The sequence below is a fragment of the Saccostrea cucullata genome, unplaced genomic scaffold (assembly GCF_032062105.1).
Source record: "Saccostrea cucullata isolate Sc308-1 unplaced genomic scaffold, CSIRO_AGI_Scuc_v1 ctg5604, whole genome shotgun sequence".
Classification (NCBI taxonomy): domain Eukaryota; kingdom Metazoa; phylum Mollusca; class Bivalvia; order Ostreida; family Ostreidae; genus Saccostrea; species Saccostrea cuccullata.
In genome coordinates, this window is record NW_026929447.1 from 3,368 (window position 1) to 14,415 (window position 11,048).

Consider the following 11,048-nt stretch of genomic DNA (forward strand, 5'->3'; position numbering starts at 1 on the left):
AATTTTGGTAGAGGCACTCTTGCTCATCATAACTATGTACATAGTTGGTTTATTTGATACCCAGGAGCAGAGAAGAAGATTTTCAAAGAAATAATGCATTTTCACTATATACTTATTTAGCCCCGCCCTAGCACCCCTGACCCCAGGGCCATGAATTTCACAATTTTGGTAGAGGACTCAATGCTGATTACAATCATGCAAATAGTTTGACTGCTTGATGTCCAGGAGTAAAGAAGAAGATTTTTAAAGATTGCATTAATTTTAGTGGTTTTGGCCCCACCCCTCAGGCCCCAGGGGGGCAGGGATCATGAAATTCACAATTTTTGTTCCCCTTCACCCATAAATGCTTTGTGCCAAATTTGGTTGAAATTGGTTCAGTGGTTGCAGAGAAGAAGCTGAAAATGTTCAAATGTTAACACACGACACACACGGACGAAAACGGATAGCAATAGGTCACCTGAGTTTACTCAGGTGACCTAATAAAAAAGGGACATGTAAATGCCAAATACTCAAGTGTGAAATGTAAGTCACATACAGTACCCAAAGGATGTAACAAGCCCAGCATTTGCTTGGTATTTAATTATATTATGTACTAATAACCTACCGGTATGACCTAAATATACACTAAACTAGATGTCATGAGTCAGGTACATGTAGGAACATCAACACTTGAAGGACAAATAATATTGTACTTTATTTAATATTTCATACATCAGCAGTAAAAAAATAACACAGCAGCAAAGATAGAGAGAAAAAAAACGTAAAAAAAATGTATAAAAAATATCACAGTTATATTTGAACAAAAATTTGTAAATGAATTAGAAAGGCCACAGGTTTATATTGGCAGCAATCATCAAAAGTAAAATATATAGAAATACAGTCACTGGTAAAGGTAGTTCTATAGTACATCTATTGCCAAGCTTACACATTTACAACAACTTGTTCCCTGTATAAGGAATATGTGTACATCAACATCTCATTAAGAATTATCATTGTGATTTTTCAATCTGCTTTCTAGTTTTACTTTTCAAAATGAATAAATTCCCCATAATAACTGAGTATGGACTCAGAACTACTACCTCAGACTTTGGTAGTACTTGTATAGTTGACTTTCTTTGTGATTTATTTCATTATTACCTAATTTACATAGCATACAGTTCCTCTGTGTAAATCTACTATAATTCAGACGAAATCAAAATATACAATAGAATTTACCAAAAAACTCATTCTTTTAATTAACCACTTGACAGTCCCTCTATAAATGAATGAAGATTTTTTTTAAACATAAACACAGGAAAATTATCTTGTATTAAGGTATAAATACTCAGTTTACTAATTCTACTTTAGGTGTACCATACCTGCCATTTATCCTCGGGAAATATTATCAAAACAAATAAGTATTCATGAACAGAAATTAGTTTATAGGATAAACATATACAACTGTATTTTATCAATTTATTTTGGCTAAATAAAACTTCAAAATTTTTTGTGAAGTGATAACAAATTAAATATTAAACTGCATATTTTAATTCACTTCATCTTAAATCTGCGGTCATCTATTGCTTAAATTAATCCGGACATACTGCATTAAAAAAAAACAAAATTAGAACTTTTTATGTGCAACAGCCATTAATACTGGTAACAGTTAACAAATAAATTTCTCTCAGAGTCAAACAAATATCAAAAATAAATTCTGCAGAAACAAACCTGAATGCATAAAAAAATACAAATAAAAATTAAATCAGACTTCTAACATTGCAAGTAACAAACATGAGTGTAAATGTTTTTTAAGGCATAAAAATAGAACATGCTTTTATAGATTAAATATAAAAATTTTCTAGCATCAATAGTTGTGTATAAATTTTCTAGCAAATGGATCGTATATCCCGGACTGTACGTATCCTTGGTCATTGACTGGCCAGGCCGAGTAATCCCGCGCCTTCCCGAGATTGGTCAGCTTTCTCTCCTTGACCTTCTGGAAGACGATTCCGCTCTGGTCTGGTGTATCTGGTTTATCGTACGGGGGCATACACAGTCTAATTTTATCCAGAAGCTGGCCGGGCCAGAAGGCGTTGGAATCAGAAGAGCCGTGTAGCTGCTGGTACCTGATTGCCAGGTGACTGTTACAAAATCAAAAATTGTGACTGAGTATTGTTAACGATTTGAATCATATATCAGTTCTATCTTAGAAGTGTTTTGGGAGCACCAGATACGGAAAAATTTATTTTAAAGCTAGATATAATTTTTGAAATCAATTATATAAGACAAGTTTATAGTATAATAAAAATTATTGTATTTTTACGCAAAAGTAAGATGCAAAATAATCCAATAATATATACTCAAACTAAATCACACAAGATTTCTCTTCCTGTGTAATCAGAAGATGACCTGGGATTTTGTTGGTCACCTGAGATTCAATAACACAGCCATCCTTACCTTGTAAGTCTGTCATACTCCTCAAAGGACATCCAGCAATCTACCTTTCTCCTTATGATGGCTTTCCCAGTAGACAGGGTGGCCCTGGTGCCTGTGGGTGCCACGGAGCGACCCTGGGGGTAGCGGTGACGGCTGTCTATCAGAAGTCGACCACTCTGTGACCGCCTCACACGGTCCTTGTGTTTGACCCTCATGGGGGTCCGGGGCCTCTTTGGGGATCTGCATAGTGACTGGAGAGAAGGGGCGCCCCTGGGGTCTTGACTTGTTTATTGATAAAGGTGTGTGGGATATCCGGAGGGTACAACAGAACTGGAAAACCAACAACAGGAGATATTATAATTCAAAGAGAATCTTACGTAATGGTTAATATTCTTTTAAAGAAATTAAAAGAATGGCTTTTTTTATTATTAAGTTTAGCTTAGGCTTGAAGTGTTTTGAATATCTCTTAATAAAACTTGAAGGCCTAAAGCTTCTGAAAACATATGACATGCACAGGAATTGGCAAAATTTAAAAACTAGCATAACATCGATTCAGTCTATAATAAATGTACTTGAAAATTCTTATTATTCCAATTTCAAAATTTTAAGCACTTATACCTTTTTCTAGTAAAGAAGGACTGAGTGCAATTCCTTGTTGGGAACATAGCTTGTTAACTTCATAGAACTCTCTGAGCTTGAGCTGTCTAAACTTATCGACCATCCCCGCCATTTCCCCCTCCAGCGTGGACTGCATACAGTGGTCATCTATAGCCTTATCCCCCACCTTAATGATGCCTGGCCCCTCCTCTAACCTCTTGGCTGACTGCAATCGGGAAAACTCTTCGTTTAATACAACTAGAATAACTCATACAAAAAATTAAATAGCTTTTCTCTGCAAAGAGAGAATTTTGAAGTGTCAAGTACAAAATGTATTTAAGATTCATAATCAAATTATTTTACAAATTTCTTTTATGGTCAAAATGAAAGTTTCAAAGTAACCTAATCAGACTGTTAAGAATTGAATCTACATCTCAGCAAGAAAACCACTTAAACTCATTTGTTTCAAAGGGAATCATGGTATATAAAACATATAATCAATGTGTATAAAGATCAAATATTTCAAACACAAAAATGATTTTATAAATGATAGGGATATTCAAACAAAATATTTATAGCTCCAAAATTTGATAACTGTTATGTTGATTTAATAGTTAATCATAATAATATGATTTTAAATGGCATCAACTAAAATTTCAAGCACCAATTTCAGCTTATAAGTCAACAGTTAGCATCCTGAATATCTTTTTTACTAAAAATTTGTTTCAGTATTAATGCTAACCATTCTCATCATGTTGGTTTTGAGAGCTTCCCTGTCCCTTTTCCTCAGGTCCACCATGGCTTCCTCTGATGATAACACGATGTGTTCTGGCCCCGTGTCAAGCTCGGGGGGAGACAGATACTGAGGGGTGGTGCTCCTACTTCTTTTGGGATCTGCCTTCGATTCTACCTTTGAGGTGTCAGTAATTTCTATTTCAATATTCACTTGCTTCCCCTTACTGTCATTATCTCCTCCTCCCAAGGCTGAGTCTTGTTTTTCCAATTTTGAGTCAGTCCCTTGTTTTGAGGAGCCCTGTGTCCTATCGGTAGAGGGTTTTTCAGGCTTGTCCTCAGACTTGCTGGAGGACCTTGCAGATTTTCTGGATGTACATTGGGAAGGACTATTAGAGGTTTTGGAAGGTTTTGAATGGACGTCATGGTTTGACCGACTTGGTGAGAAGTTTCTAATGATTTTTTCATCGTCTTGATTCTCATCTACCGTCTCCTCTGATGAGTTAGGATTGGCAGCAGGTAATGATGTTGATGAACCTGTAATGAATAAATGGACAACTGTTATAAAATTATTATCATCACTCAGATATAGCAGCTATTTTGTAAATACTGAGTGGGAATACACATAAATTATTCTCAGCATACAAATTTTACATCAGACAATCCTGGATTTAGTACAGCTTACAAAATCAAAAACATCCAATCCATTTGATTTGTGTTAGGGTTCCTGAATAATCAGAAATTTAAACTTGACACTTACTAGATCTCAACTTTCAGAGAATCCATGGTAGATTCTCTTGAAATCTGCTTTCTGCAGACTCTCCTCTCCTCTCCGTTTCCAAAATGACAAGCCTTTTGACAGTTCTTTATAATCTAAATTATTGTCATAATCCATGTCAAGGGAGAGAATCATATCCTCCAGCAAAGCCTCTGACATAGGAACCTTAGACTGTAAAATCAAAGAAGATGGGTGAATAAGGCGGGCACAATGCCTATAGTGCGACAAATATTAAGTGAAAATTTTAATCTTAACTGAATCCAAATTTTACTTGATATTTCAACTAATATTAAAGTATACTTTATGTAAAATCTCTACAATTTACAAACATCTCACAAAGACTGAAAATATTTGCTTATGAAAATGCTTTCACACTAAAAAGAACAAAAACAATCATTTTCTCATACTTAAACAAAATTTTTCAATATGGGTGGTGTTTCCTCCATTTTTTTGAAGATGATCCTAAAAGTGTGCTATAAAATACACATTTTTTGGTTTTCAAAAAACATGGAGTGACGACCCATTATACCTTAAAAGTACAATTTTATGACACACATTAGCATCTTTCCGAGAAATACTTCAAGTCCATTAAGTCGTGGGTCATATCACAAACATGATTTAAATGCCTAAAATCACCATGAGCGGTGTAGCATTGTGGTTAGCGGGTTAGTCTCACAGCAGTATGCTATTGATACATCGAATTTTTATTGCTAGGGTTCGAATCCCACGAATACCATCTACCGGTAATAATTTTATGAAAGAAAATTTTTTATGAGATTTTTTCGTCGAAGAAAAGTTTTCAGCTCACCTGAGCCGAAGGCTCAAGTGAGCTTTTCTGATCAAAATTTGTCCGTTGTCTGTCGTTGTTGTCGTCATAAACTTTTCACATTTTCATCTTCTTCTCAAGAACCACTGGGCCAATTTCAACCAAACTTGCTACAAAGTATCCTTGGGTAAAGGGGATTCAAGTTTATTCAAATGAAGGGCCACACCCTTCTCCAAGGGGAGATAATTATGAATTTAAGAAAAAGTTATGCCATTTTCAAAAAATCTTCTTCTCAAGAACCACAGGGCCAGGGAAGATGAACTATTTTATGTATCTTTGTGTAGTCTACTTGTGTGCCAACTTTTTTTGAAATCAGACAAAAACTGTAGAAGGAGTATCGTTTTTTGAAGGAATTCCACAAAAAATTCCATTTAAGTAACCAAAGCAATACCATTCATCGAAATCAAAATCCGATGCACTATTCTATGTATCTTAGTGTAGTCTACTTGTGTGCCAAGTTATATTGAAATCAGACCAAAACTGTAGAAGGAGTAGCGTTTTAAAGGAATTTCACAGAAAATTCTATTTTTAGTAACCATGGCAACACTGTTCATCTAAATCAAAAACGATGCACTATTCTATGTATCTTAATGTAGTCTACTTGTGTACCAAGTTATACTGAAATCGACAAAACTCTGAGAAGGAGTAGCGTTTTTAAGAATACAGAAAATTCTATTTTTAGTAACCATGGCAACACTGTTTATCGAAATCAAAAACCGATGCACTATTCTATGTATCTTAGTGTAGTCTACTTGTGTGCCAAAATGGCCGATCAAAGTTTTAAAGGAATTTCACAGAAAATTCTATTTTTAGTAACCATGGCAACACCGTTCATCGAAATCAAAAACCGATGGACTATTCTATGTATCTAAGTGTAGTCTACCTGTGTACCAAGTTATATTGAAATCAGACAAAAACTGTAGAAGGAGTAGTGTTTTTAAGGAATTTTACAGAAAATTCTATTTTTAGTAACCATGGCAACACCGTTCATCGAAATCAAAAACCGATGCACTATTCTATGTATCTTAGTGTAGTCTACTTGTGTGCCAAGTTATACTGAAATCAGACAAAAACTGTAGAAGGAGTAGCGTTTTAAAGGAATTTCACAGAAAATTCTATTTTTAGTAACCATGGCAACACCGTTCATCAAAATCAAAAACAGATGCACTATTCTATGTATCTTAGTGTAGTCTACTTGTGTGCCAAGTTATATTGAAATCAGACCAAAACTGTAGAAGGAGTAGCGTTTTTAAGGAATTTCACAGAAAATTCTATTTTTAGTAACCATGGCAACACCGTTCATCGAAATCAAAAACCGATGCACTATTCTATGTATCTTAGTGTAGTCTACTTGTGTGCCAAGTTTTACTGAAATCAAACTAAAATTGTAGGAGGAGTAGCATTTTGAAAAATTGTTTACAGACGGACAGACAGACAGACGGACGGACGCCGGACGCATTACTATCGCATAAGCTCTTCTGGTCTCTGACCAGTAGAGCTAAAAATATTCTTCTCAAGAACCATAGGGCCAGGAAAGATGAAACTCATGTTGAATCCTCCTCAGGTAGTGTAGATTCAAGTTTGTTCATATCATGACCCCCGGGGGTAGGGTGGGGCCAAAATGGCCGATCAAAGTTTTACATAGGAAATATAGGAAAAATCTTTAAAAATCTTCTTCTCAAGAACCACTGGGCCAGGAAAGATGAAACTCATCTGGAATCATCCTCAGATAGTGTAGATTCAAATTGTTCAAATCATGACCCCCAGGGGTAGGGTGGGGCCAAAATGGCCGATCAAAGTTTTACAAAGGAATATATAAGAAATTTTTAAAAAAATCTTCTTCTCAAGAACCACTGGGCCAGGAAAGATGAAACTCATGTGGAATCATCCTCAGATAGTGTAGATTCAAGTTTGTTCATATATCATGACCCCTGGGGCTAGGGTGGGGCCAAAATGGCTGATCAAAGTTTTACATAGGAATATATAGGAAAAATATTTAAAAAATCTTCTTCTCAAAAACCACTGTGCCAGGAAAGATGAAACTTATGGGGAAACATCCTCAGATAGTGTAGATTCAAGTTTGTTCAAATCATGACCCCTGGGGGTAGGGTGGGGCCAAAATGGCTGATCAAAGTTTTACATAGGAGTATGTAGGAAAAGGCATTCTGCCCGCCTTGTTCACCCATCTTCTTAGCAAATCCAATCATCTTGTCAGTACACTGTACATTGATTATTATATATTTACATTTCCAATGTCTTTGTCCGAGATAAAATTACCAATTGTAAATGTAATTTATTTCCTCATGAATGTTTTGGCGCGGTTCCAAAAAAAACCACGTGCAGGGCGGGACAACACCTAGAGAGAAGCAGGCTTGGAGCCCGTGGATTGGCGGAATCAAAGCATGTAAATATAAGGAATAACTGTCAGATTTTTCAAATTCATGAAGATGATCAATGGATTGGCTTGTGTGATGATTTTATGCATAAACGCCTTCAGCGTTTATGCAAATTATCACACAAGCCAATCCATTGATCACTTCATGAATTCGAAAAATAAGACAGTTATTCCTTAAATGAATACTTATTACTCATTTTACATTTAGATTGCTCCACAGTGATAATCAAAAGATGCTGCAATTCAGATTATTTGCACAAGAAATACTTATCTTAGTTAATATATTTAACTATTACATTTTTTAAAACTGTTTGTGTATTCATTTTACAGTTACATGTTCATTACCTCTTTGATGACCTTTCTGAACTCATCTCTGGTGATTTTCCAGTCTTTGTCTTTATCCGTGGCAACAAATAAGTCAAGAAGTCGAATTTTATTTTTCCTCAAATGCTCTTCCAGAATTCTTATTCCAAGAGGAGCTGGTATCTTAACATTGGGAACATCATGAATAGAGGCCTCAGAAGGGGTTTCTGGGACAACAGGTGGGGGCTCGTAATGGGGAGTTCTCTCTTTGATCATTCTGACCAGCACTCTTTTTTCTAAGGCTGTCATGTTTGGTTTCTGATTCAGCCAATGTTCACTCAGTCCCATATTTTCTAGATCATGACGGAATTTTTGTCGCTCTGTCATCCAGTTTTTATACTCTTCCTCTTTCTGCGTTTCTTTTTCTGCAATTAATTCTTCCTCGGATGGTTTAGGCTCTGCTTGAACCTGTTCTTTAAGTTCTGCATTCAAAACTGGTGGAGAAAGGGGAGGGGACTTTCGACCATGATAAACCCCCAGTCGATGTTTCAGTGGTGTTTCCATAGGTGGGGCAATCATGACTCTCTTTCTACTCAGTGGCCCTCCAAAGATTCTCACTGCAGCTTTGTAGTGCTTGATATGAGCAAGATCGCGCTTTTTGAATGAATTCAAGCGCTCATCCACTGGGATATGATCTAAGTTATACTCATCAAAGAGGCGATGGAGGGGGTAGCTAACATCCGTGTCTGTCAGGTCCACAGGGCCAGCTCTGTGTCTTGGAGGCATGGTGATTTTTTAGTCTTATTTTTCAGTGGTTCATTCAGAATAGTTCATGAAGTTTCATGGTAAAAAACAATTTTGGGGTCTGAAAATTGAAAGTAAAACATTCAAAGACTTATATTCAGTGGCATTAAATTTCTTAATCATGACAAGTTGTGGACCAGCATATATATTTTTGTGCAAAAAATAATTGGTCATTTCTTTGAAGTTTTATGAGTTTGCAAACCGGTTCCAATTTAAAAAGAGAGAGGAAAAAGGGCTACAATAAATATCATGAACATCATAATCCATCTCACTGATTTCTATTTTAGAACGATTAATTGTAAATATGTTTTATGAGCATTTAACAACATCACCGTTGTGTTATCGAGCATTCACGCCATCGAAATCCGCCATCTTTGTTGCCCTATAAACATGCGAGAGCGCCTCCTTCCGGCCAAGAGAATTTGGAAGGGCGTTCACTCTATATCATGCATTAGATCTACGGTGGCTCGTTTAGGACATGGAATACTAGACTTTTTTCCCCTTTTTCTGAGTGCATTTTTTTCCTAGTAGGTAGACAAATTCATTACATTCACAATAAAACTGAAAGAATCCCGATTGCGCGATTTGGATCTTTGAGCTGGTAAACTTCACATCGGTGTTACTCTCACTGGCGCATGATTTTCGGCATGATTACCTCCGTCCCACTGTAGCCTGGATGTATCAACACTTTCTAAATTCTAGCAAACAATCCCATTTACCCACTCGACTGGTCTCCATTAAGTCTATCAGATGGAGGACCCGAGAAGGTGGTTTCATAAAAGGCATAAAAATTTAAAATACAAATACAAATACTTTATTGGCACAAACACACCCTACAATAATTGGCAAAGGCCTACTGAACATCATTAAATAATGATTACATATTTTTCAAAATTTGTCAAGTAATTGACTTCTAAGTTCAAAACAGTCTAAAAGAAATAAAGTGATGAAAAGACAGTTAGTAAAATCTATTCTATATAGTGCTGTAAAAATAAAGTTAGAGGTGATAGACCAACTAAAAATAAAACAAGAATTTACAAACTAAGCAGTATCTTAGCTTCTAATATAAAATTGTTTCGGCCCTAAAAGTACTTATAAACTCATTATAAAACAAGATGTGTTTGTGAAACACTATGCGCCCGGCGGCATCAAAGTTCAAAAAATCTATTTTTAGCATATTGGTCACAGTCAAGGTAACAAGGTCATTGACCTTGGTGTCAATTGAAAGAACTTAATCGGTGGAGTATGCATGCCAAATATGAAGTCCCTATCTCTTATGGTTCAAAAGTTATGGCAAAAAGTGTAAAAAGCTATTTTTAGCATATAGGTCACAGTCAAGGTCACAAGATCATTGACCTTGTCGTCGTTTGAAAGGACTTTATTAGTGGAGTATGCATACCGAATATGAAGTCTCTATCTCTTATGGTTCAAAAGTTATGGCGAAGGTTAAAGTTGACAACAGACAGACAGACAAACAGATAAACAGACAAACAGACAGGACAAAAACAATATACGCCCGGGATCTATCGATCCGGGCGCATAAAAAGTCCATCTCTTCTCATTGAACACGTGGGACTATGTGGAAGACAGGGTTCGAAATGCCCAAGATAGTCCCTTTCAACTAAGGACTATCTTAAATTTTTGAAAATGTTAGAAAATATCCCTTTTTGTAGGATAAACAGACTGACTAACTCCATGCAAAGGAAAAACAAGACTGTGACAGATAGGTGAAGGAGACATGGAGTTTAGATAAAGTAGGAGAATCCTCGAGTAAAATCATAATTGTTGGTGATATAAATGTAGATTTGTTAAATACTCCTCCTACACACATAATACGTGAAATAGTTTCAAATTCCAATCTTGTCAACAACATCCACGTACCGACGAGAATTACTAACAATACACGCACGCTTCTTGACCCAGTTTTCACTTCACTTGATATTCAGGTACATGATTCGGGTGTCCTTGAAATTGACCCAGCTTTTAGTGATCACAAAGCAACTTATATTGCACTAGCCTCGAATATAAATTACAATCGCGCTTACAAAAGAAAGGTATGGGATTATAAAAATGGTGACTTTGACAAATTAAATTCCTTAATACAAAATTGTGATTGGGATAAATACATCAATCATGCCGACAATATAGACGCGGCTACCGACAATTTTTCAAATAAATTTCTCTCTTGTGTTAGACAA

At 35.9% G+C, this 11,048-nt stretch overlaps 1 pseudogene; it reads right to left on the reverse strand.

Annotated features, from left to right (window-relative positions):
- Positions 1 to 1,046: 1,046 nt before the first annotated feature.
- On the reverse strand, positions 1,047 to 8,906 carry LOC134280847 (uncharacterized; annotated as a pseudogene).
- Between the last annotated feature and the right edge of the window lie 2,142 nt (positions 8,907 to 11,048).